Raw genomic sequence first — 25,999 nt, 5'->3', positions numbered from 1 at the left:
TGTTGAAACGCTTTCCCGAGAAGGGAAATCGGCCGGTAAAAATGAATACGTCTGACGGATTTGTTTATCTTCCGACGTGTTGCACTATTTACACGTCAGGATTTCGCATGATAGCGCATGATATACATTCTGTGGCATTTGTATGCCGTTTAACCAGTCGGCCGGTGTATTTATATAAATTTAAATTGGAAAATTTATTCGTTGCGCCAATCGCGACAAATGATGGTAATGACTGCGAATTTAACTTATCTCATTATCAGTAATATCGTCGATCGACTTTATTGTTACTCGGCAAACAGCGATTTGTGCGTACAGGGCGCTCAAATACTCATTTTGCAGAATTTAACGATGTATTCAATCATTCGTGGCGTTGTTCAAACCATCTGTGTCCTGAACGCAAACATAAAGTGTAATTGCCAATTTTTCTCTTTTCCTTTACACCGTGTATATTTAAACATACTTATTTTTTGCAATTGTTTAAATACTTGAAGAGTAAAGAGAGACATAAAACTAGAAACCTACTTATCAAGCAAATTTAGTTCAAAAATATAAAATATTTTTTACGTGTTAAAACTTTGAATTGACTTGAAACAGTTCGAGTTTATTTTGCTTCTTGCGTTAAAAATTTCAATTTTGGTTAGAGTTAAATTAATAAGAACTTTATATGAAGTTTAACATGCAATGCGACTGCTGCCAGATAAAAATGAAACAATAAGCCCACAATGTACGTGTATATATGATGATTAAATTTTTTATAGAGAAGATTGCTAATCTGTTTCTAATTAAAAAAATTAAGGTCCAACACAAAACTGGTCCAACTCTTTTCCTTTCTCCAAAATACTGAAAAATAAATCTTAAACAAATTGCTCCAAGATTAAGTGTAACAAGTTTTACAAGTTTTACTTAAAAACTGCTTTTTAGAACAATTTTAAAAATGAGATGATCAAACCATTTAAACTGTAGTTAAATGCAGGTGGCAAAATAAACTCGGAGCCTCGCGTCAAATTATATACATCTGTTAAAAATTTCGTCAATTATTGAGGTTCGATACTTCGGTCGAAAACAGTCTATTCTCATTGTGTTTAATCATGCACGCGGCGACAGTCGAACGGGTCGGTTAGCGGCCCGCGCCGCTCCGCATATCGTATTATTCTTTCTTGATATGCGTTTGCGACAAGTACGGGAAGAAACCGCGATGGCTCTCTGTGAATAATCAGCGATCGATATCATCGCGTGATCGCTGAATCATCGCAATTTGCTATCGATGCTCGTTTAACTAGCAGGACAGATATCTCGCGCGATTAACATACATGAAATCTGTACGTCCAAAAATCAAAACACTAGCTAACTTGGCGACTTATGATCATTTCATCCGCCAAAACCTTAAATTGTTCAGTAAAGAATGCTGCTGTCTAGTTGCAAAGGTTTAGGTTCCTTTTCATTTTCACAACTAACAATAAGATTGATCCTTGCGAAAGCTTTATCACGGAATTTCATATACATAACAACGTTAGATAACTCGTAAAAAAAAGGACAAGAAAAAGCAGCTGCACGGATAGAATTTTTTTTAACATTTATCCTGAAAATCATGTAATCGTGGGACAACGCGGCATTTCGAAGAATTTTATGAGAGTTTTTCAAATTTTACCATACATTTTACTAGTAATTATACTTAGAACACATTTCACTAGTAGAATGTATGGTACAATTTCAACAAACTCATAAAGTTGTTGAAAATTCCATGTTATTTCACGATTACATGATATTGAGGATAAATTTGAAGAGAAAATTCTCTCCGTGTGCATAATGATTAAATAGCAACGCGGCTGTCGTCGTCACTCTTGTCATCCTTATCTTTATCGTTGTCATAATCGTCATCGTCATCGTCGTCGTCGTAGTTGTCGCCGTTGACCTCCGCGTTGCCATAGTCATCAGCGGTGATAATAATTACGATCCGGCAATAACGGCGAGCAGAATGGCCGGTCACGAAAGCCGCTGCATCATCCGCCATTCCCGTTTGGAAAAAATTAACGACTCGCTGAAAAGTCCCGCCGCCCCCGCTCCATTCGTGCCACCGCCGTCGTGCCGTCGTCCAATTTGCATTTTCGTCCCGAACAACATTCTCGTTCTGAACGTATTTCCGCGTACGTGACGTCGTATGCATAATGCCATGCGGTGTTTTCATCGCTCATAGAAGGGCTCCTATGGACTGGCGCTTCTCGCCTGTTGTTTCACCCGTTGCTGCGCGTTAGGGCGGAAGATGCTGCCGGCGCGCCCGCGCGACTACAGAAGGAGAAAAGGGGTGGGCTGCGTCCGGGCGCGCGTCGCCATACGTGTGCTAAATTATCGAGCACTCCTCTGGGTTTAATTACTTTTGTCTGGCCACCGCGCGATGCGACATCGTCCACTGCGCGGCGACGTCTTCGGCGAGCGGGTTCGGTTCCGATGGGAATCAACGTGGCTGTTAATTCACGCCTCCCCACGGAACAAGGGCGCGATCGTTTTTATGAAAATACATTTAAAGGGGCTACATATGTAACTGAATTGCGAACTTTCAGAAAATCGTTGGTAAAATGGTGCGCGCGAATGACGAAATTGAGCGATGAAATCTCACTCCAAAAGAGTTGAAAAAATTGAGAGAGTATCGATGTCGCGCGATCATGGAATTACTCGCTAGTGTTGGCGAATATCCTGTACGAGGACCATAAAATTCAACGCGGCAACAAGCGCCGGCGTAGAAACCGCTTCAACAGAAGTTACGATTGCTACGAAACGTTAATTTTCGTCGCGGCGGGGGCGGGCGAAAATTTACGCGGCCGTTCGCGTAACATACGCGCGGATATCAAAATGACAAATTGCGCGTATCACGACGGCGGGCCGAATATTTTCGCGGCAGCGACGGATAAACTAAACGAAAGGAAGGGGGCGGATAAATTTGCGCGGTTTTTCCATCTACGATAAAAATAACCGCGGGGCAGACTGTGACGAAGATACGCGCCGGGAAAGCGCCGTAAATCAGCGCGGCGCGATACGACGAATCGTGATCAAATTAATTCGGTCGCTTTAAATCTTCGAACGTAATAAACCGGGTTATGGCTCATTTCGACGCGGTCGTCGACGAAGTCGGGCGGCGGGCGTCGCGACGCGAATAATACGCCCTCCCCTCCGCGTGATTCATCGGGAAAGAGTGAAAATCGCGATCGAGACTTTTTCAAATTTAAATCGACACAAAAGAGTCGTGTTCCGCCGCCGCGAGAAGCGGCAGAATCACTTGTCTTTTCGGCGGCGCGAGCACGTGCTCGACAAAGTTTGAACACTCATCCTTTATTCGTGATAAGGCGCGTCGGTTGCGTCGACCGGCGCCGACTACTCGCACTTGGCTTCGTTCACGAGATGCTCCGAGCCGCCCTCGAGCCAGCCGCGATGCCGCCTCACAAAGTAAACTCTCGTTATATTATCAGGCACGAAGCTGGAACGAAGAACTTCTACTTTGCCGCGGTGCGCCTAGTACGTCTCCTCGATTACACGGTTCTCTCGGCAAGAAATATCGGCGCTCCGTTTGAGGGGAGAATAATGAAAAATACGATGCGCGAGTTATCGCAGGTCAATCGAGGACTAACTTTTCGTAACTGCCAAAGTTCCTCGTGCTTTTCCGTGAATTACGCGCGCGAGAGAACATTTCGCACTCGATCTCATTAGAGACGTTCGCGTTAGAGTCCGTCAGTTTTCGCATATAATATTAAAGACGTGAGAAAATATTTTCACGTCAAGTGAGAAAACGAGAAAATTAAATTAATCCATCGCGTAGTTAATTAATGTGCAACAATTTTACTTAATAATGTAAATTATACCAAGTTTTATTAGAGTATTTAATTTTTATTACAATTTTTGTTACAGCATTGGATGATTAATGTTGATAAAATGACTAAATTATCTAATTGATAAATTTTCTAAACAATAATAGTTTCTATTAAATTTTCATTAGCAAAGATTATTCCATAATCGCTCGTGAAATTTATAGATGAGGACTTAATAGAATATCTTATACCATTATATCTACGCTAGGACGTGATAGTTTCAATTTTGACAACATATAACAATATTACGTTGATGTTACTCCAAGCGTGAATTTCGCAAAGATGCGCGCGGTGAATTAACATTAAGACCTAATTTAATTAAACTGTGCCGCAAACTCGGCGTGAGAGTAGCTATTCGCTAAATAAGAGAAGAGCTTCGTCCTCGATAGCGGTTCGTGATCCCGTTACATTCCCTCATAGTTCTCTCAGGAGCGAAATTTCTGTAAGGAATCGATACGACTGCGTATGAATGCGCAAGCAGTAACCTAATTTGCTTCCTATATTCAGTCGCAGCGTATTGGTAAATAAACACAGATCATTGATACGCGAGATTAGCATGATATAATTTCCACCTGCACTTTCTGCTTCCTTTCAGTCTTTCGTATGATTTACCGAATGTGATTCCGACGTCTCCGAGTTAATACGGAAATGAGAAACAATTACAGTAGAAAATGAATCTTTGTATTTCTGTATACGGCAGAAATACCAGAGAAAATCCAGCTAACTTTGGATACTCAACGGTTTTAGAATCGTCGTAAATGCACCGAGTGATCCAATTCCCCACGAAATAAAAATTCCTATTTTACTTTTTCTCTTTTCGTATTTTACGAGGACGTTCATCGGTAAATTGATTCTCTATGTATTTGCTTCAAATTTGAACCATATGCTATTAATAGTGTTATCTATATGCCTGCTCAATTTCAAAAACCGTGTCCGTACCAAAGTCGAGATGTTCAATATCAAAGTTACTCGTGGTGTAGGCGAAACGTGTTCCACAGGGATATTGTAATTTATCGTGAAAGAAATTGTCGATGTATTTTGCTACAAAACTAATCTATGATATAATGATATATTACAAGATAGGGATGCGTAGCCGTACCTTTTATGCGTAATTGTAATCCGAAATTCTACGTCTGACGATATTTCGAAGCGTGTCGGTCAATACATTCACAAAGGCATTGTCCGACCTTCATTTTTCACAAAGCGTGCTAGTGTTCGTGTATACATATAAGATGCAGAGCTGCGTTAATTGTGTAATGTGTATAATTTACGCTAAAAGTCGTCAAGTAGGAAGACGGTTGCGCTGTACGGAAAGAAAATGGAACGTGGGCGAAAACTTTTGGCTACGAACATCCTCACATTGTTTACGGTTTCGAGTCATCGCTATAGTTATCATTGACATAACGGTGCGTTCTTACGATGATCATTTGATTAAGTAATAATTTCTCTATCCGCTTGATTCGCGGAGCAACAACGAACCCCTTCTCCGGAAGGATTCCGGGGTGGAAGCGGGCGACAAAAAGAAGGAGGCACATTGGCAGAGCTGATTCATCGCTTTTACGCGGTGGCGAACGGAGGGGAAGATAACTCGTTTGTCCCTGGGTTCCGTATCCGATGGGTTTGGCTTCTTATCGGACAATTCGAATGAACTTTCTCTTCGGATCAGAGAGAGAGGCGGAAGTTTGTTTCGCTATTTGCCGCCGCAGCGGCGTCTCGGCGGGAGGACGGAACGGCTGTGGGAGGAAATTATTTGGAGGAAGTTCCTTGATATCGGAATTTGTGGGACCGAAGGAATGCCGCAAGACTTTCTCTTGGCTTTTTACGCGAGCGCCTGCCGTCGTCGTTTCTTCGTCGTCGCCGTCGCCGCCGTCACCGCCACCGCCGCCGCCGCCGCCGCCGCCGCCGCCGCCGACGACGACGACGACGACGACGGCAGACGATGGTGCGGTAAAGGGGTTTTCGTTAGGAAACTTCGGCTCTCCTACGAATCTTTGTAACGTAGTTTGGCTCCCGGCAAAATGGCCAGATAACGAGTGGACTCCTTCGAAAATCTGGCGCGACAGCGATTCCCGCGCACAGTAATCATCGATTTCTTCATTCTCTCTCTCTCTCTCTCTCTCTCTCTGTCTCTCTCGCGCGCGCGTACAAGATTTTATCTACGCCGAACCGATAAAGATGCTCCGCCGGGAGAGCGCATATAAATTTAAACGCGTCCCAGTGCGCGCTCTTAATTGTTGGAAATTGTTGGAACAGAGATATAGTATCCGAGACTTACGTAGATGAAACAGTTAAGAAGAATGTTATTAGTATGCAAATAGTTGTACAATGCTCTCATGTAAGTGAAAAATGAAGCAGAGAAGTGAAAAAAATGATATATCTATTTGAATGTTTTTTTTTCCTAAAGCAGACAATGCTATCGCTCCTGCTGTTACAGAGAAACTTCGATCTAGCGAGTATTTTATGATCAGAAAATTTAATCTTTAACTGTTTGGTTTTTTTATCACTTTGGTCTTTTGCCACTTTGTGTCGTTTGTTAAAAAGAAGTATGGCAAAATAACTTACGAATTAGCTGTCCGCCATACGAATGGCCAAAATTAATAAGTTATTTTGCTAAGACAGGAAACGTGGTTAAGTATCCGCTGTTAATTTCATATTTCTGAGATGCATTAACGTTTGATGAAAGATTCAGCCGTTTTAATGAGATGCGAGCGCGCGCAAAATTCGTGCACCAGTCGATGAATATTTGATAGACCGTTTCAGAGACTCTCTCTCTCTCTCTCTCTCTCTCTCTCTCTCTTTCGCGCGCGCGCAACGCGAGATTTATTTAAAACATATTCTCCAATCCGAGGCTTTTCAATGTTAATACAAATCATGAATCAATGTTTTGATATTTTAACTTTATTATTATTCATGATTATGACTCTGATACCCTTTAAAAATATATAAATTTGTGAGGAAACATTACCACATTTCAATATTTTTATTTTGTTTGATGAATTTTATTTCAAATTAGAATAACTCTTTTGATTTGTGCCATCTAGAGTTTCTACGAAAACAGTGAACTTTTATATGAAATATGTTTCAAGACATTCAACCAACTTTACATGAGAATCTCTTAAAACTTAAAAAACGGTTTTCTTTTTAAGAAATTTTAGAAATTGCATTATTTTCTGCAATAATATAATATTATTTATTTGGATATAGTTTGGATTTTATGTCATAAAGTAAAATTTATTTACAGTCCAAAAGAGATTTTTGCGTTAATACAGTATCTTTGGAAAAATTATTAATATTTGAAAAAATTATTGGCATTTTAATTGAAAGAAGTTTTAATTTATATAAATTAGAAGTGTTTCTTAAATTTAATTTAATAAAAAATGTTAATAGGAAAGTGAATTAAAAATGAAGATAAAAGAAAATAAAATAAAAAATGTTAGAAACTTTTCAGTAAAAAATTATAAAATCAGAATCTTGAGATATTTTGTGCATCTATACAAATAGGTTTACAGCGCCTGTTATAATTTATTTATAATAGATCGTGGTGTAATACATAATCGAATAACTAATTTGTGTGGCTATCCCGTTTTTATCGGGCCAAGTTTATCAAATCGAGAATATAAATTGTACCATTTATATCGTCGTAGTACGTTGATATAAAGCAAGCATTTTCCGCAGACAACACGCGAGCCTTCTGCAACTGTGTTACTCGACTTCATCGACTTGCAATATTGTCAGTCGTATTTCTCTTCGCCTTTTTTCATCCGGGCCTCCTTCCGTCATTCTCACACCTCTGGTATACAATGCGAAATGGTTTTATCGACTTATACTAATAGATTTATCGCTTCTCGTGGGAGTTCTGAGAGAGACAAAACAGAAAAACAAATAGAAAGAGAAAGGGAGAGAGAAATTCTTCAAATACGTGCACAGCATTAAATTAACACGCACGGAGGGTAGCGATTTTCCATAAACTGCCAAAAATTAATTATGAAAATTTTCAACATTCTTCTAATGTTATGACTAAAAATATTTTTATCGTACGATTGCGTGTAAACTATGCTAATTTGGTTAATTATAGGTGAACTTTACCTTGTTTTGGAAAACTGCACGAACTTTGGAGAAAATCACGTTAGTTGATATAATTGTATTAAAGGACATTCTTTCGACTGTATTTTTGAGATAAAATCTCTCGTAAAATGAATGATGCATTTGTATGCTAACCACCGTGGGGTAAATTTAGCGAGGGAATCCTTTTTCCCCGCGAAATTAAACGCGTTTCCGGTTTTCTCCTTCGAGACTTGGAGACGATTATTTCTCCGGGCAATTGTTCGTCGGTATGCGTCACGAGCGGAATAGAATCGCGGCGCCGATTTCACGATTTTCCATCCCCCCGCGTGCCCGCGCCACGTATCGCCGATGAAAATCCACAGTCTTTCCGCGAACGCGCGTTTATCTATTCGTGACGCGTTCAACCTTCGATCCTCTAAAACGCGATCCATACGGCACGAAGAAGCAACGATTGGCCTCCCCCTTCGACCTCCGTGATAGGATTGACTGCAGTCGGTGGATTTTCCGCGCGACGCGGTATCGACGTTCCGGGGGATTTCACACGAATCCGACAATGGGAACCGCGACCGTGCGGGATACGACTTTCCTACGACTCGGCGAAATAAATTGAAATCCCGAGGGCGGGCTGCGGCGCGGCGGCCGCGATCCCGTAATTTGCGGCGCGAAAGAAAGCCCGCGGAGGCGACGCGACGTTTTAACGTCATCCGCGCGCGCCGCGTTGTTCCTTTCGCGCAAAACTATGAAAAATCTCCGCGATGTCTACCGCCGGCGATAAGGTTAATAAATTACCATGCATCCGTCTTTAGCTCTTCTATCCGAGTTTGCAACCGCGTCGCGAGCGCCGTCCATTACGACGCACCGAGTGAAATATTACGACGTAATTCGGTCGAGTGTCACTGGAGCAGGTACACCAGTATAAATGACTGCTGAATCTGTGCTTATTTCTCTGCGGATGTGTGCTTTAAAGAAGCATTTTTCTAAAGGGGACGTACGGATCCTTCTTTATTAAATATATATTATTTCTTTTCAACATACTATATTTCTTTTAAATTGTATAATTTCATCATGCTAATCATTAGCTTCAAAATTTTAACTTTAATTAATACTTGTTAAACAAATATATTATAATTTTCCTACTTGGCAAAGGGATTTAGCTCTTTAGTAACATTCTTAAGTCTCGCTTTACTTAGATAATTTATCGCTCAAATTATGATACTAAGTTAATAAACGACGTTCGTGAACTATTAGCTATTATTACTGCAATTTCCAAAAGTTTGTACAAGTGGGAACTGTTACCTAATAAGTCGAAATGTTATAATTGTTTAAAACCGAACTTACGTAAAAATGAAGTGTCTTCGTCAGGATGTTTTGCATCATATTTCCTCAGCTCCATACTGAATCGTATAGTCTTGGGCGAAATCTCCGTCGAGGATTCGACCGTGACAAATCGCGAGGCGCAATCGAACGGGCGACTGGCGACGCGTTGCGTCGCGACTCCCCCGAAAGTGGAAGTTGGCAAATTCAATTTCCCGATTCCACGCGACGACGCATATTCCGTCGTCTTCGCCGAAGTACGCGAAGCGTATAAAACCAGCAGGCTGCTAAGGAGTTCTCACCCAAGCGACCGCCTTTCAGCGGAGTTTCCTCCTCCCGCGAAAAAGGTACGGCGGAAAGTTTCGCGTGCGCGTCAAATGTTTCACGCTTGCCGTACCACGCATTCGAGTCTTCTTCGCAGATCCCGCAAGTACTCGCGAAGCGCGATTAGGATAAGTCGATGAAGGCGACGAATCCGCGAAGGAGGTAATTGTAAAAGCAACTTGGAGAAGACCGGGAAGTGACGGAAGCTTAAACGCCTCGTTAATTTATCGGCGCGTACTTGGGTTTGTCGTAATTATCGCGGAGAAAGTAAAGAAACCGAGTACAATAAACAAGGGCAGGAAAAAGAGAAAGTACGTACGTACGTTTACACGCATATATTATCTTACTTAAAAGTAGAGAGCATTTAATGAGTGACAGTTGGCACTTGTTACAATCATTTTATTATAAAAACACACAATGGGAAAGAGTATTTTACGTTTCTCGTGAAATATTTCATCGATATTTGCCCAGCGCATCAAAATATTGTATACATATTGCATCATCGAAATCATACTCCGTGTCATTTTATCGTTAATGCACACACGATTAAATTAGAAATGTACACATAATATATTTTTTGTTTTAATACCGGAGAGAAATCAAATTCGCTAAAATCGGTTTCGATCGTTGTCCGAGAGCCGACACACGGCATTATTTCGTGCGATCGCGTCGCATCAGAGCGAACCTCTGCGTGAGAGAGTCGCGAGAGAGCCACGCACTCGGACGGGCTCCTTTTGTTTTTCTACGGTCGACTCGCGCGCGATGCATTTGGTAGCCGATTCGACCATATAAAGCGACAAATGTCCTTTTACGGTGGCCATTGCCATCCAGGGACCGCGTGCCGGGAGAGCCCGAGTCCGGTATCTTATGCCAGAACTTTCCTAGTAGCGGACGAAGACGTTCCTCCTCCAGCACGGGCGTTTCATTAAAATCCTTAACGATCCCTCGCCTGGCCACGACGAAACCCAATGATCCTCTTCGCGACGTGCTCAGTCTTGTTCCCTTTCGTTTTCGACAGATTCCCTATGCATCGCGGAAACGACGTTTGCTACAACAATCACAGATATTTTCAACTTTAACTTTTGACGCCATATATGATCAGTGTGTAATATATTAATGTACAGTGATGGACAGAATGGTTGCCACATTTTTTTAAAAATAACAGCATTTAGATTGAGGGTTACGTTTCAAAATCTTTTCCGAGAAATAGTTTACTCGATGGCCATTCCGAAACCATTTTGAGCGTTTCCGATCTATTTCTCGAGTTCCTAAACTCATTTTAAAAAATGTGACGCAACCATTCTGTCCATCACTGTACAGTGTACAATCGTTTTTCAGACGATTTGTATTGTAATTGATATAATCTTGGGGAAATTTAACGTATTTGTATAGGTATAATTTTTCAAGAGTCACTAAAATGAAAGTTATTAGATGTGTAAGTTTGAGAATTAAAAATGTTGAAAAGTAAGATAAGCAACAAGTAATAATTGAAGTAGTACACGCTTCTCTATTTTCAGCAGTCAATGAAGACATGAAGGTACCCTTAGGTCGTTTATTCAGACTTCGATACGATCCGCGAGTATCGTTGCTGCCGCATTTCATTTTGTTCCTCATAAATCTCCGTCGGAGAGTTTGATTCTCGTTAAGCGTTCCAAGGGAAAAATGCTATTCAATGAGCTAACAACAGAATGGACAAATGAGACTTATTTACAGCTTATTCGTTATCCTTGCTACTGTTTTGTACAAGAATAAATTTCATATTATTTCACATAACGCGCAAGCATATCTCTATACCGTTTAGAGCGCGATATTTTATTCTTGGAGTTACCTGATTTACAATATTTACTATTGTCAATTTAACTTTGTATTGATTTCTGGTTATCGTTCTATGCCACTTTCTTTCGAACTAAAAATGAATTGGCTATTTTTAGTGTAGTATTTTTATTTTAATCTCTTTACGTACACGAAGAAAAAGCTGTTGGACTAAAAAAATGAAGTTGCTTGAATTAACGTCATGGGCTGCCACAAACATAAATAATTCACTCAATTGTATTTGCTGTGGATTGCAATTTTAAGCATTGAACTAAATATTGAGATTATTAAGACAAACATCTGATATTTCTCATTCATTAATACTGATGTTGTTTCAACAATTTTATTTCAATTACACCGATCTTGTTGATACATAATTTTTTCCGTGTACAGACGCATATTTTCTATTTTTTTAAATGTACCTCCAATTTTAAGAAGTAAACCGATGTTATATTTTTTCAGATTCAAGTCCGAGGAAAACGTGCCGGATGCTGGAGATCGATCGCGGATTCCCGAATGCGTCCCTGCACTTCGCAAAACGGCGAAAGGAGATCACTCCAAGCAGGTAAGCCCTCGCGCAGACAACCATCATCATTTCCTCTCGCTCGCGCCCGCGCCTGCAATCCAGTTCGATACGCCTTTCTTTCTTCGTCGAACGCGTGAATCTCTTTCTTCCACGCGATATACACGCACTTCGCACGCACTCGCGCGCGTGTCGGACGGACGTTTCTCGCGTGCAGCTGCCACTTGAAGCGTGTACGACACGTTAACCATACCTGTTACGTCCGACGCGCGTCTACGGCGATATCATCAATAAGCGTAGCGAACTGTCGCGTTAGATTAGCTTTCCAGGAATATCCCAGCATTAGTGTAGCAGAATCTCGATTACCGCCACGACTGTCATATTGCAAATGGTGATTATACGTACACATGTATTATACATGCACGTATATAACATTTTTCTTAACAATCCTTTACAAGATATTAATTCTATAAATATTAATTCTATATGAAAAAAACATATTTTAATCCAGAAATGGCATTGCCATCACCACACTCCATTTACTTCATTATATTATTAGAGAAAAGTCCCGTATTATGAGATAGGCTCCTAATTTGAGATAGCGGAGTTTCTGATAAATTAATAGACATCATCTGTTGATTCCACCATGAATTTTTTGCCCTTGGAGTGAAGTATGTTTAGTGGGAAATTGATTTCATTGTCGGATCGTGCGATCGTTGCGAAAAAAGATTTGTGATTGAATTTGGACGTTGGAAACCTATTATCTCATATTATTATAGAATCCTATCTCATAATAGAGAACTTTTCACTACATAATAATGTGTAATATGACGAAAAAATTAACTCTATCGTTCGGTGCAAACGCGTGCAAGCGTATTTTCATTGTCGCATTTAAAATAAAAAGTATATACACAAGTTATAGATGTTTAAGAATGAATTTTCAACTTTTTCCGGATCGATCCTTCGAATATGTGCAGCATCAGTAGAACAGCACTTGCTCGATTTACTTTCGGACAAAGACAATAAATTAATTGCGCACGCCTTGATAATTGCATCTTATTAATCGGGCGTTTAACGAGTACGTCTCGCGTGTGCGAGAAGCACAATTTTCAGACTTTATGAACTTTGCGATCCAACATCTCAATCCGCGCTCAGATAACGAATCCGACAGAGTGACGAGAAATTTGAAGGGCGCGATCGGGAAAGGAACCGGAGGAACGCGGCGGTCGCGCGATCGACGAAATTAAAACGATTCTTTTTCATCTCATACGATATAAACGTTAATTCGCGTACATACGGTATCTTCGCCGATATATTATCTCAACGACGTGTGCGTGATACTTATTTCGATAACCGCCGCGGCGCGACATTGTATTTTATACCGAATAATCAAGCCGGAGGTACCACTTTGCCTGGTATAATTATCGCTGTCCAAAACGAAATGCAAATAACCCCTCTCCCCTGCCCCGTGGTCCTGGTATTTCTCTGCGAGCATACCGCGCGGCGATATTATCTTAAACGTTGTAATATATTTAATGACGTAAGAAACGGGTTCAAATGCGCGCGTTACGTCGCGCAACACCGCTATCCGCTTAACATCCACCAAGTCGAGTATTTACGGGCTCCATCACTGTCGGATCGGTGCTTGCCAGGAGAGCGAAGAAAGAGAGAGAAGGAAGGGGAGAAAAGAAAGAGGAAGGGGTGATTGAGGGAAAATGAAAGAAGCCAAGCAACTGGGCCGAGATAGTTTATGTCGTTATCCAGACCAGACTGGTCCCCATCGCACGCGTGTGAAATCGGTATCGGCTTGGATGGATATCGCGAGGTCGATGATCGTTAGTTAAATCGGCCCGAAGAGATTTTGCAAGAATGACTTTTTAGAAATGATAAAAAAGTGAAAATGGAATGGAATGATATACGGGAAATATAATGTATGGCAAAAGTTGCTGAAGAAAATTGAAAGAAATCCGCACTACAAAATTGATGGGAAATCTTTTTAGATGTAAAGAACTGCACGTCCGCAATATCGAATCAAATTTCTTCTTTATTTTCGAATTCAAGATATTAACAATACTTTTATGCACCAATTAAATATATTTTACTTTTAATTATCTCACGCGATGCACTTTCTCGATATGAAATGGTCGGATTACGCGGGATGGCTATTGTGTTAGAGAACTAAATGGATCGTAAAATTGTACCTTTGACGGATTTGCGAGCATGACTATATCTCGGTTATTTGATGCGTCGATGAAGACCATAAACGCATGCGACAGCTAAGTAACGATGAAATTCCTCGTTGACGAGCATCCGATCGCGCGAGCGAATCTTAATCACATATTCACAGAACACAATCGCACATACGCGTGATGCGTGCCAAATATCCCCAGCGTTGGGACGCTGGGACGCTAGATGGATAACGGGAGGAGAACTAAGTGGTTGAAGGCTCAAAGGGAGATAACCGGTCATCGAGACGATATTGCAACATATCGATCGATGAGAGAGAGAGAGCCTCCCCCGACGTCGTGGATAACCACAAAGCGCTATAATTGTCCAAGCAATCTCTCGACGGGTGATAAGGGAGGGTCAAAGGAAAGCAGATGATCGAGAAAGATACGCGTGACGCAGTCCGGAACCTGCTATCTGGTGCGACTAAAAACTCTGTAATCGAGATAAATTATAGCGTAATCAATTCGTTCCGCTATGTCTTAATAGAGAGGTTATCGTGTTTAACTCTGTGTTTCGAGAAACAAGTTAGATCGAAACACGTATGAGATAAGATTACGAATGTACCGAGAGTAGGATCATTCCTGCATCAATCCGTTTCGATCGTGAACACGTTATTTATCGTAGCAGCCACGGGCGCGGAATTATCCATCGGCGACACGGAACCGAGGTCGAGCTGACGTTTAACAGGAAGTCAGATTAGGAGCGCGTGTCCTCGCGGTGGAATCCGCGCTCGCGCCGCTGGTAGTATTTAGCGTCGGAATGTGGTTCGCAGTTCGCGCCGGTTACCGGTTACTATTGCTATCCGCAGTGGACGCATGCCTGCGGTTAGGATATCTTATCAAGGACACAAGAATGCCCGTACACGCTTCAGCGGCACCTATCTGTTCTTATTCGCTTTTTCTCGACTGTTTGTGCCGGAAAAGGACGAGCAGCTCTGATTCGAGATAAATTGTGGAAATTCAATGATACGCGACTGTTGCCCGATTGTTAAATGAGAGAATCTCATTTCATCTATTTACAATTTTGTACGACGCTAAACCTCTGTCGAGAGAAGAGTAGACAGATTGAAGGTGAAATTGAATTAAAAGGGTATACAAAATTAATATAGATACAATATTTCGTTTGTTCCGGTCGCACTTGTTTCGTGCTCTTAAATTAATAGATAAGAAAAGGACCATTTTTCCCTCACCGCTATAAGAGAAAAGTCGTCAATACTGATTGAAGAAAATACTAAGAGATATAGCAACTTGTCGAAGGAATGGCAATTTCCAAGTTGGCAGTCCCTCTTAAGGGATCGTAATTTTACGCTTCGTCCTTAAATAACAAGAGTTCAAGCCGAATCGGGATTCCGAAGCCCCGCGGGGAAGAAAGGGCGAGCTACCCGTTGTAAGGCGGTGCACTTTGATCGCATTCAAGCTACGGATTCCCCGACCGAGTAGGTCGCTGCTAAAACGGGGGTTGACATTTTCCCTTTCTCTTCCTCGGGGATCTTCCGATCCTCTGTCTCGACCCGCGGCGTTCCTCTTTCTTTCTCCGTTTGTATCTCCTGGCCTCTCTCACCGGCGGACGTGGCAGTGACTAATTATTTAGGGTGAGTTCACGATCAGCCCTCTCCGTCTCTGTCCCTCTTTCCCCGATACCTCCCTCCCTTCTCGCTCCGTCCCGTTCGTCGCGGGAAAGAAAGAGAGAAAGAGGGAGAGAAGCAACATGTCCCATCCTCTCCTCTCTCCATGGCCATTTATTTTTCCCCTTCGGACTGCATTTCTGCGGAGCCAAACGGAACACTTATATGGACTTCGTCAACGGCGAACGCTCGTTTCGTGCCGACGTAGAGTATACCGCTACATCGCGGAGACCATTGTTTTGCACCGGTTAGGCCGAACTCCGGCCGAGGTAGGACTCGCGCACCGTCCTTATTAGCAATTCAAATTGGCGGCAATTTTTTGAGCGCATTTTTGACCTCCTGTATCGGGGAGGGGGGGGGGCGTTCGCCACGCCACTCTTCGGCTTTTGTCCCGGTATACACGCCGGGGTTCGGGCGCGCCGAAACTCTCTCTCCCTTATTAAGGCCGCCCTCGCCATATTAAGGACCACGCGCGCATTTAAGGATCTCGAGTAATAATTGGACCCTAAGCCAGCGCGGGCATATTTTGCTCACTGCATTTCTCTGCAGCTATCTGCCCCTCCCCTCTCTCTCTCTCTTTCTCTCTCTCTCTCTCTTCTTTTCCCTTCGTCTCCAGCGTGTCGTGTCGCGTCGGTGGGACGACGAAAGGGATCGAGCGGTCTGTAAATCGCATCGCGCGTGTTTGTGAAAGTCCTGCATTCACGAGGCGAAGCGTGCAATTGCCGTGGAATTGGGTTTAAGGCATTCTTCGGTGGATTCCCCATGCATTGTGTGTCAACGAACAATCTTGCGACACATCAACGCGATAATTGAATATCTTCCCGGAAGTTATCAAGTGTCAAATTCATCGAGTATACATTAATATAATTAACTAGCACAATTAGTATAACTAAGAGACTTCTGTTAAGTAACGCCTCATTTCTTAAAATTAATAGCACCTGAAAAGTTTCGAAAATTTAATCTATCACAAATATGACTTTTTAGAGGGGAAAGAGAAAGAGCCGAAACTCAATTATTACACAAGTTCACAGTTATCGTGTTTCTTATGAAATATATTGTGTAATAAAAATATTTCTGACGCGTGATAATTTATTATTGTCTATCATACGATATTAGAGATAACTTGAAAGAAATACACAATTATATTTTATTCAGGAAAAAGCCCGGATTAGGATAACGAAACAGCCTTCGTCGCTCGTCGATGCATTAAGAATCCTCTCATCCGGACTACATTTGCTTTCTTAAAGGTACTTAAATTCGACAGTGCCACTCGTCCCGCTCTTGACTATCAACAAGAAAGTCAATATTTTTGTGCATTACATTATGCCCGCTCCGTCGCATTACGTCTACCGCTATTTTCTCCATAAAACGCTGAAAATTGGAAAGTTGGAAAGAAAGTGCAACGAATTTTCTTTATAAAAAGTCCTTCCTCGTGCTTCTTCTATCGAAGCACTTTTCAAAGTTTAAGGATAACAGACATTGTTTGGGGCCATGATTTATCCACGTGAGGATCGAAATTCGACGAATCGACGATTCGAGGATACGACTCCGTTGCTAAAGCAATCGTATATTTATTAGAGAGCTCTTTAAATGTTGATTCTAGTTGCAGTCCTTTGAGTTTACTAGTCAACAAGGAAACCAATGTTGTTATGGATCGAATTATTGCCCGCGTCATTGGTTGCTCCTTCAAGAGAATCTACCATCGTATATCTTAGACGGAATATCGGAAAACTCAAACTTCGCGACATATCTTTCGAGGGTAAATCTCGAATGTATCTAATATATATTTGGTTCTTTGTTTTACGTATTAGGTAAATTATTATACTTACAATTAATAGAGGTAAGTCCTCTGTTATGAGATTAGATTTTCAATGTCCAAATTTAATCACAAATTTTTTTGCAACGATCGCACGATCTGATAATCAATTTTCCACTAAACGACTTCACTCCAACAAAAAGTTGATGGTGGAATCAACAGAAGATGTCTATTAATTTAGCAAAAACTCCACTATGTCAGATTAGGAGCCAATCTCATAGGGGACTTTCCTCTATGTGCAATTATTTTAAATTGTGGGGAACAAAATATAGGGCGTAAGTACATCATAACTAATGATGTCAATAAAATGGAAAACTTTGCAATTATAATGGAATAATTCGGCATGTGACGTATTTATCGATTTTTTGCTACATTTGAGCTACTTAGGGGATCGAAGAAGAAGGAAAAAAATTGCTCTTCGAATCTTGTAATCCTATATAAATGTGTCTTAAAGCAGGTCTCAGGTGCGCCAATGGCTAACGTTGATATAAAATTTGTCAGGGAGTTTTCACGTGAAAATTTTCGTGCTACTACATGACTACAGTCCTGTAAATTCAAACTAACTAGCGCACATATTACCTATGGTGCCGTGAGCCGGCTGTGAACGTCCAATAAGCAAATTGAATGGCTCGGGAAAGGGTGACGCGCGCTATATCTAAATATTCGACGCGGTGTTCCATGAGAAATTCATGATAGAGACATCGGGAAAAATCTTTTTCCCGTTGGCGAATCGAGTTTCCGGAACACGCCCACTCCGAGCAGGAAATCTCCGTGGATTTGAATATCCCTCGGTCTAGTTGTGAAGAAGTAAATAGGAGATTTCTTTAAGTAAGTGACAAGTAAATTACAAACTTAACTCTCATTTGAATGTTCAACTCGTAATCGATTTCCTGAGCGCATTTTTACGCGAAAATTTATAGAGGGAACGGCTATCGCCAGACTTTTCAAAATTTAATTTAACTTATATTTTGGGATAAAAAGAAATGCGTAAGGCAGTTATGCTATAAATAAATTAGTAAAAAGGAGTACAAATGTACGTACAATTATCTCAAGAGCTTCCCCTCTTTGCCTCACAAATGTTGTAGCGTTTAAATTCTCAAGGAAGAATCAGCTAATGTCATAATGTTAGAGCCGGTTTAAGAGCTAAATGTTAATTCTGTTGGGCTTAAACCAGTTAGAAAACAGCCACTGGTATAGTAAAAATAAATTACGTCGTTTGAAGCGCAGTTATCTCATCGAGATAATTCTGCTCCGACCTGGCATGTGTCTCTCTTCGGATCGTTTGTATATCGCTTGCACGTTTGCATGTTTGTTTAGACGTTCGTTTCGAAACGGCATTAAACTAGATGAGAACTCTTAAGTTTGCCTTTGGCTTCTTTGAAGAAACGGTCTTTTAATTCCCTATGAGAAAGATGGAATGGACAGAGAGAAATGTAAGGAGTAATCTTAACAAATTTTCAAGTTTTATATTCGAAATAAAATAAAATACTTCCGCGCAAATATAAAAATGTGTTGCGCGATACGTAGGGTGATAAATAGGACCGTTTATCTAAATATCATTTATCGTACCTAGATAATAGATAGAATTTAGTTATGATTATTGCGGAGCACAACCGAGCGACATAAATTTGCGGTCGTTTCTTCTTATTCGTGCGTGTCCACACACGCGTATATTTGCTAAAAATCTTACGAAATTTGACGATATGTGAAAACGACCGGTAAAGAAATGCACTTTTCACAGAAAATATGTTCTCAACTTTTCTGCCTTTATTAGAAATTGTCGGACGTCATGTATGCAAACAATTTATTGATCATAGAAGTAGAATTTTCCTTTTAATAGAAAAAAAGGATACCGACATTATAGCATTGACGGTCTTTTCTACGTCGAGTCTGTAAATCTTAAATTCTAACATCTCTTCACGCATATGTAAATCGCGTCTCAATCTGGCCGGAGTGTATTTCGAGCAAAGTACATCTGAGTACATTTTACGAAAGCCCGCGCGCTTTAAGTTTATGAGCTTCCTCGACGAGATGGAAACGCGATTTATAGGGGCGCGATGCGCGCACTCCTCTCTCCTGGCTGAAAGACTAGGCGCGCAACGTTTACGGCGGAGAAACGCGGTGGATGCGCACATGCAACCCTCCCGCGGATTATTATTCTTGCCGCATCGGAAGAAATATCAAACGAGCTTTGCGCGCGCTGCGTGCCGCTAACGCTGGTAAATTAATGTCGCGCCGGTGTCTCGTACGCGAAATGTCATTTCGGCTTATTTGGGTTATCCATATTTGCTCCGCGTCCTGTGAGCGCGCCTGTTCCGCCCCGCCCACGCTCACGGCCGGGATAAACCAGCGATAATTTTCAAAGCATCAGCATGGTGGTATACGCCGGGCGAGGGGGAGTAAAAGTTTCTAAATTTCCACGTAACCGAATAGTCTTGTTTAATGCGATCAACCCCGATTACAGTCTTCTTCATCGTTGTGAAAACAACGTTGTGTATAGGGTGTCTCAGCGTTATCGTGTTTCCTTTCAATCAGGGATCCTCTAACAAATTTTTACTCGATCTTTCGTTAATAACGTTCAGAGATAAGTTTTGACAAAATACAACCTTGCAGAAATAATATATTAAAGAATTCCAACTACAGATGTACAATGTGAAACACCGTGTGCAAACGCGTATAAATTTCACGTGTAACAAAAGTTCTTCCACTCGCGAAATAAAAACGTATCAATTTATGAAATAACGTTGTTACAAGTCTATAAAATTACCGCTACAATAATTACAGAAATTGGTGCAAATTGCGTAAAAGGCGCCCAACAAAATCGATAGGACACATTGTGCTCCGTGATCGTTTTATATTCCCGGCGGAAATTTATGACCTGCACGACAGATCGGTGCAGATACTAAACGAAACAAATCGACGAACGTTGCGGATTATTATTACACTGAGAAAATTTTTCATCGGATGAACCAATTAAATAGTGTGTCCGATGCTTAATTTTTCCGATTACGTTTTCCGATTAAATCATGGATACATTCTATGAAATTTGATTGAAAAACCGATTGCATTTTTCATCGAATATACAATTTAATCGGATATATCCGTTTGTTATTATGCGATTGGATATAACCGGACAGTTTTCTCAGTACATTATTATTATTATTATTATACAACTCAGACTTCTCTCGTTTAGTATCGGTCGCGATTTCCGCATGTGCGGCGGGGATAGGTACCTATATTTGATTGCTCTCTATGTGCTTTAAATCATAGTGCTTTGCAGCACGTAAACGAGGCGATTCATCGACGTGTAACCCGCGCTGCGCCTTCGTGTTTCGGACGGGAATCTCCCTGGGTGGTACCAGCCCGTGCGAAGCGTGTCTCGCAAACGTTCGATGCCCCCCGGGAGGATTTTCATTCCTTCTATCCGCAGTCTCCTCCGCGGCTTCCTCTCCCCCTTTTGCTCAGTCTCTTACTTTCTCGCCACCCAGTTTCGCGGGAAAATTCGCGACACGCGCCACCGCTTCTCCGAAGAATTTTCTCGCGTTCGCTGGCGTACCCCGGAAAACCGCCCCCTCATATTTGTCGTACGAATTTTCTCAGGACATCCGTGAAACACGTGTGCTGTAACGACGGGGTAAACGGAGCTGAGAAAATGGTATTTTTATTTTAAATTGTTAAAGAAATATTGGATCAGATGAATCGATGAACGATTCATCAATGAGGTTTCAGCTAAATTAATAGACATCACTAGTTGATTCCACGATGAATTTGTTGCCCTCAGAGCGAAACCTCTGTTTAGTGGAAAATTCATTGTTAGATTGTTAGATCGTTGCGAAAAAAGATTTGTGATTGAATTTGGGGTGTTGAAAACCTGCTGTCTCATATTAGAATCCTATCGCATAATAGAGGACTTTCCTCTATTTTCTTAGATGTTACGAAGGCGTCCATTTTATTAATTAGTGATACCGAGTGAATTTGCCTTGGACGCTGATCGATCATGACGCGGACATCGATATTCGTTCGTTTAGTCGCGAGACGCTTTCGCGTGTTCGAGCGAACGTGACGCGATCGGCGGCTGCGGATGATGACGACGAAGATGACGGCGAAGACGAGGCCAGGGGAACGCGCTCACCGTTTCGGTTAGGAGCGCGTTCATAAATATGCAGAACCAATTACGCTCAGGCCCCACCGCCGCCGCCGCATCGTTCCCGTCCTCGCGGTCGCCACCACCAAGAGAGTGGGTCTCCGCCGAGGTGGCCCCCCCGAAGCAAACGGAGCTTTAATTCGGTCGCATTTCTTCACTCGCTCGGAAATCACCGCGTTCCCGGCGCGGCCAGGCCGCCCGGGCCGTTTTCTCGGTCGGCAGCAAAGGTGGTCCTCGGCCCTGTATGTGCGTGCCCACGAGGACCGGATTGCCGCGACGGGCCCACCGCTGGGGCCGGAACGCCGCTCGAGGCAGGACCTGGATAATATCGCGATAATGAGGGAAATTAATTATCGCGCTTAACGTGATGCATCGTCCGTTTGAACGGTGCGCTAGCGACAGCTCACGAGCGTGCTCCAAGTATGTTAGGCCGTGCGCGCCTTGTATAATTGCAATGTAATATCTAAGTGCTGAAAATTTTGGAGATTATATAGAAACTGCTTACTGAGAAATTATCGCAATAATTAACTCGCTGTTACAAAGAGGTTAAAGTATCAGGAATTAAGGACGCGATGGAGATCCGGTTTAAACTTAAAAGGACGAAAGTAAAATTGAAGTGAGATAATGCGCAATTTTTCTCTAACATAAAACTGTGCGTATGCAACAACTTTTGATTATTTTTGTTTTTGGAAAATCTACAATTAACAAATAAACCAAATTACACTTAACGAACAAATAAAGAAAAAGTTCAAAAATTTTAATCCTCAGAAAAATTGAAACTTCTCAATTGCATTCGTTAAAGTATTTAATATAACAATTGTGTCAGTAATTTGGGACCAATTGCTTGTCTCTTCATTTTATGCAAAAATAATTCTGCACTATGTTGGTACACAGACGAGATTTCATCAAAGTAATAATAATGAAAGTTATACTCAAATGAATACGTTGACGTCCGCTCTTTTTTAGAGAGTTTCTTCTGTAAATAAATTTGAGAACTTTCTAAATGACAGGCAAAATAACTAAACAAGTTCTTTTTATTCCTTTCCACATCTTTCTTTCGATAAACTGTAGTGGCATTTACAATACCCTTCCAATGTGTTATTTGCATAATATCCGCATAATTATTTTGATAAAATCTAGTGATGGATATCTATCACTTTATCTGAAAATAATTATTACATTATCGTCAGAGAAGTTGCGTAGGATGTAATAATACCTGGTGCGCATTATCCGGACGGGCATGTTTTAATCCGCACGTTCTCTCGGAGCGCTCTTCGGCGGAACAAAGTTGGACATGTAAGAATGCATTTCCACGCGAAGACAAGATATATGATTACGTCCAATTTAAAAGTTTTTAGGAACTTTTAAACGAGCCGTTTTGAGATCTGGTCTGTCGTTGGTCATGAAGAAGACGGTCGAGACGCATGGTTGATTTTCATGTTTACATTACTTCTCGTATCGTCTTTTTGGCAACTTTAATGGCATTTAAAATACTCCGTGCCAATATATTATTTGCATAATACGCGCATAATTATTTTTCCATCGATAATAATTCGGGGATGGATACTCATCATCGCTTTGCCTGAAAATGATTATTACATTATCGTCGGTCGAGATTGCGTAGGACGTAATAATACCTGATGCGCGTTATCCGCGCGGGCACGTTTTAATCCGCGCGCGGCGAAATAAAGTCAAACACGTAAAGACATATTTCCGCGCGCCGTGCCAGCACGCCAAGAGTGACGGACGTTTTAATTACGCGATTTCTTGAGGCAAACGTAGCGGTGCATTAATCGTACGGATTCCGCGGCGGAGCGGTGCGCTACGGCGGACTAACGACGAAGATAAAGGCGGCGACGAGGGGGTTGGACGATGGGGTGACAGGGGGATGGCAGATTACGCGAAAGACTTTCATAATATTCGGCGTTTAAAATTCTCGCATAATATCCGACCGTGCGCGGCAGCACGACAGCGGGGAAAAAGCAGAAAAAACATTGGAAGAGCAAGACTAAGGAGGAGAAGAGCAAGAAGAAGAACAAGAAGGAGAAGAAGAAGTCAGAGCAGAGGCATGCGTCGCCCTGGGCGTCTTGGGATAGGACTCTGCTTCTTGTTTGTTTTAGCGCGTGCTCCGATGTGCATACTTTGTATGTGGGTACGTATGTGCGCGCGTACGAACTTTACCGTACAGTTGTTTCACTTAACGCATAGACGAAGATTCAAGTAGCGTGCCTATCTTCCCTTTGCGATTCTCCTAAGACTCATGACGGCATTAACCTTGTTTCGTAGGACATTTCGCAACAATTCTTTGCAAATTATTTGAGAAAGGACGTGGCCAAATGTTGCACATGTGTATATATATTGCAAAACCTTCTGTGATTTATATTTTTTCGTTAAAAATAATATACACATTTATGTTGTATTTATAATAACATTAACTATTAACTCGGTAATAAAATTATTTCTTAAAAGATATATTGTACTAAATTATGGCTGCTTTCCCTTTAGGAGATACAAATTGACACAAGTTAACACACTCGAGCACAATTTGCCACTGTGAAATGGCAAAGACTCAAAGAACAAGATTTTAAGAAAAGGTTTTGTCGAAAAAAAAAGATTCTATCGAAATACTCGACATGTGTCGATTTGTGTCAAAAATGTCGACTGTGCTCTCTAAAAGGAAAGCAGCCTTACTTTTCTACTTCGTAATTAAGAATATTTTTTACTTAATAAACAGAGCAGAAAACATTAAAATATTAAAGTTTTTTTATTCGTGTCATTCAATGTTCATATTATCATACGTTAACTTTAATTAAATTGCTTAACTTTAAATTTTAAAAGGTACACTTGTTTAAAGCACAAGTAAAACTAACTGACGAGCTTATTGTAAAAAAACGTATTACGTTTCTACAAAAATTTTATTTCGTACGTTAATTCGAGTTCGTCAGTTTCTTGTTGCGGATTTCGCTATCTCTTTTTTTCGGCGAGGCCAATCTCCTCGCGTCGTTATTATTCAGCGAGTGCGAGGATTTGCACTTGCCGGTGCCCTCCAATTAGCAGTATAAAGCAACATAAGCGACGGAATTTCGTCGGATTACAGTTTCAGTTTCTCGTTCCCCCCGTAACACGAAGTTCGGCCACTCGGCGGCGACGATTACGAAAACATGGCGCAAGTTTTATCTCTCCCACAAATTTGCTATCGCGGATCGAGGTTGTCCGTATCGACTATAACGACAGCATGGCCTTGTCCATTGAATACAAATAAGATGTTCGCACCGGGGAGGGGTCGATGATGAAAGTTAATAAAACTGGTATCCCTAATAAGATATCTCTTTTTTATTTCATCATCGGGGCCGTTTGCATAGTGAGAACGAGTATTCCTTATCTACGGAGTATCTTGAAAACCTACCACGTGTTTGTGTATGCAGTCAAATTCATATTCGATACACCGCGCAAATCAATTAGAGGGCTGCTTCTTTAGTGTCCCGTAGAATAATCTGAATTTCAGTAAAGAGAGAGAGAAAGTAAAGGATATTTTGCTTATGTATAGGTATCTATATATACACGTTGCATATTAGTATATACTTTCTTCATACATTATGCAGTATACTTTGGTTTCTTCATTCTTAGGAAATATGTCTTAAACATTAAATATATTCGTCTATTCAATCTTCTTAAAAATTCTTCTATCCCCGAATTTACATTTCGCAAATTCTGCATCATACTTTTTTATATACACTTCTATATAAAGAATTATTTTTATACAACTCTGTACGATTACGTTCACAGGGAATAAACAAGTTCGATAATCTTGGTGTCCAGTTAATTAGTAAGTGTTAATCGCAGGTGAAAGGAACTGGCATAAAAGCGAGTGGTATGTAAATTTACTGGACAGTACGTTCTTCCTTTCTCTCTCTCTTTTAACAGTAGCTCTCCGATTAATCGGACCGCCGGTCGTGCCCGGCTAATTGATATAAACATTTACGCTCGCGGAGCTCCGACGACAGTCAGGCTTCTCCTCTCTCCTGTGGCTAATTGACAAACGTTAATTACACGTTCGTAGAAAGCCGAAAGGCCGTGGCTACGTCAAAATCGAGTTTCTGGACGGGCCTGCTCGCTCCGCGAATCTGGCGCGTCGGATAATTAAGATCCCGCAGTTCCGGAATTCGAATTCCGATCCGGGCGAATTCCGCTCCCATATTTATCTAATTAGCCGTTTGGCTAACGAGCTTTGCAAAGACAGAGGGAGAGAGAGGGGGAGAGGGAGGGAGGGAGGGAGGGAGAGAGAGAGAGA

At 41.4% G+C, this 25,999-nt stretch overlaps 1 protein-coding gene across 1 annotated transcript in view; it reads left to right on the top strand.

Moving 5' to 3' along the window:
* Positions 1–25,999, top strand: part of LOC105566294 (protein vein) — a 462,793-nt gene that overhangs the window by 24,603 nt on the left and 412,191 nt on the right. The window contains exon 3 of the mRNA XM_012020192.1: positions 11,835–11,937. The gene's annotated coding sequence lies outside the window, so the exon portion shown is untranslated. The remainder of the gene's footprint in view (positions 1–11,834; positions 11,938–25,999) is intronic.

The sequence above is a fragment of the Vollenhovia emeryi genome, unplaced genomic scaffold, assembly GCF_000949405.1.
Source record: "Vollenhovia emeryi isolate VEMERY1.0 unplaced genomic scaffold, V.emery_V1.0 DF939145.1, whole genome shotgun sequence".
Lineage (NCBI taxonomy): Eukaryota > Metazoa > Arthropoda > Insecta > Hymenoptera > Formicidae > Vollenhovia > Vollenhovia emeryi.
The sequence above is the reverse complement of the archived record's forward strand: the minus strand, read 5'-3'. Positions and strand labels throughout refer to the sequence as shown.